The sequence below is a fragment of the Otolemur garnettii genome, unplaced genomic scaffold (assembly GCF_000181295.1).
Source record: "Otolemur garnettii isolate 467f Iridium unplaced genomic scaffold, OtoGar3 scaffold00077, whole genome shotgun sequence".
Taxonomy (NCBI): Eukaryota; Metazoa; Chordata; class Mammalia; order Primates; family Galagidae; genus Otolemur; species Otolemur garnettii.
The window spans coordinates 1,580,647-1,583,226 of record NW_003852472.1 but is presented as its reverse complement, the minus strand read 5'-3'; positions in this window follow the sequence as shown (position 1 = coordinate 1,583,226).

Below are 2,580 nucleotides of genomic sequence, written 5' to 3'. Positions count from 1 at the left end.
CTTGCTCCTTGTCCTGCTTCAGGCTCCAGCCAAGAGCTCACTACCTGGATAGAATATTCTCTGGGTCCCCAAACCCCCAAACAGCTGATCCAACAGTTGATCATACCCCCTCTACTCTTGTACACAATGCTTTTGTGACAGCTCTTTTCCCCCTAACCCTAATGTACTGCTTATTTGTTACCTCTAGAACAGCAGGGCTCTTCATTCCTAAAACCAATGAGGGCCTAATGCTAGGCACTCAATAAATGTAGTTTTTAAGCTGCAGATTTGAAATCAGGCTACAGTTGCCAGTCTAGCTGCTTGATTTAGTAAAGCTTGTTCTTTATCTTTCACAAGGGTTTTGGGGGTATGACCCTGAATATCATAACCTCTGTACATATAAGTTCTCCCCATTTGAAACTGGACCTTTGGAATGAAGGTCCAGAATTTCCCCAGAATGAAACTGTTAGGAATACAGTGATTGTGTCTTGCTTTGGCACCACTGCAATCAAAGAGGCCCAGTGCAATACTTTGCAGGATACCTTTTAATGCTGACTCCATCCTAAGAATTCTTTCTCTGTGCCTCTTTTTAGAACAATGCTAAAGTAGCTGTGCTAGGGGCTTCTGGAGGAATTGGGCAGCCCCTTTCACTTCTTCTGAAGAACAGCCCCTTAGTGAGCCGCCTGACCCTCTACGACATAGCTCATACACCCGGAGTGGCCGCGGATTTGAGCCACATTGAGACCAGAGCAACTGTGAAAGGTACTGGGCACACTGGCCTTGGAGACTGTATATCTCTTCTCTCCTTAGATCAGGATCTGAATTTTCAGTAAGATTCTTAAAAGAAACTAGAGCTTTAAAAACTTGAGGTTTCCACGTTAGTTTTAGAATTAAATTTTACAAATTATTGTACCCTTTTGGACTTGAGCCTATAAAAACTTAAACAACTGTTTTAAGTTTTGGGGGTTTTTTTGGTAGAGACAGAGTCTCACTTTATCAGCCTGAGTAGAGTGCCATGGCATCGCACAGTTCACAGCAACCTCCAACTCCTGGGCTTAAGCAATTCTCTTTCCTCAGGTCCAGAATAGCTGGGACTATAGGTGCCTGCCACAACAACCAGCTATTTTTAGAGGCAACATCTTGCTCTGGCTCAGGCTGGTCTCAAATTTGTGAGCTCAGGCAATCCACCTACCTCAGCCTCTCAGAGCGCTAGGATTATAAGCAAGCCACCACACCCAGCTAGTTTTTCTATTTTTAGTAGAGATGGGGGGGTCTCACTCTCGTACAGGTTGGTCTCCAACTCCTGAGCTCAAATGATCCACCCACATTAGCCTCCCAGAGTGCTAGGATTACAGGTGTGAGCCACTATGCCTGGCCAATAAATATGTCTTGTTTCTTAGAGGTCAAAAATAGAACTATTAAGTATTTCAAAGCTTTTACTATAAAGTAACAAATTGCTAACAGAAGGTTCTTCTGATTTCTTTCCCTCTGACAGTGTGTGAGAATACCATGTTTGATAGTGTTTTACATCAGTCTTCAGTTTGTATAAATGGTTCAAGGGGTTGACTATCAAGTCATGTTTACGTGCCTCCCATAGTTCCTGTGAATTTTGCTCGCTTTATTTTAGGCTGTATATTCGGGCTTCTGAAGGCTCTTGCATTAAGGAGAGCGTTAAAGTCAAAGCAAATTTTGGGCTGGGTATGGTGGCTCACACTTATAATCACAGCATTGTGGGAGGCCAAGGCAGGAGGGTCACTTGAGACATACCTGAGCAATGTAGCAAGACATTATCTACAAAAAATGAGAAAATTAGCCAGGCATGGTGGCACACATCTGTAGTCCCGGTTACTTGGGAGGCTGAGACAGGAGGATCACTTGAGCTTAGGAGTTTGAGGTTGCTTTGAGCTATGATGGTGTCACTGCACTCCAGCCTGGGTGATAGAGTGAGACCTTATCTAAAAAAAAAAAAAGGGGGGCAGATCTTGGATATTGTAGCAAATTTCCCTGAAACCTTTGAAAACTTTCTTCCTGAGATGACAGAAGTAGAGAATAGATACTAATATTTAGAGTCCTTGTTTATCAGCACAGTGAGTTTTCTTTCATAGCCTTCACTGTGCCTTCTAATCTGATTCTGTAGATATAAGGAGCTTTGTTAGGATGATAGTGAAGTGGAACGAGCAGCTCTTTGGATTCTAACTGGAGGCTGAGAATAACTTACAGGTGCTGGTAGCAGCCAAATGCTTCAGTTTGGTTTTGTGGAGACCTGGAGTGCTGATCCATTCTAAAAGGGGCCTGGGCTGGAGGAAAGTAGTTTCCTGCCACCTGGAATTTGTCAGCTCACATGGCAGTAGTTGTGGACAGAAGGAAATCACTTTACAGGTGGGACTGTCTATCTAGTGTAGTGTTTTTTTTCAACCTTTCTTTTTTTGTGTGTTTTTTTTTTGTTGTCAATCTCATGGCACACTTGAATTTGTAGCTAAACTTCCCACAGCACACTTAAATTATGTTGATCACAAAAAAGATTACTGGGCTTTGAACTTCTTTTGAAAATAACTTAAGGGCGGCTCCTGTGGCTCAGTGGGTAGGGCGCTGGCCCCATAT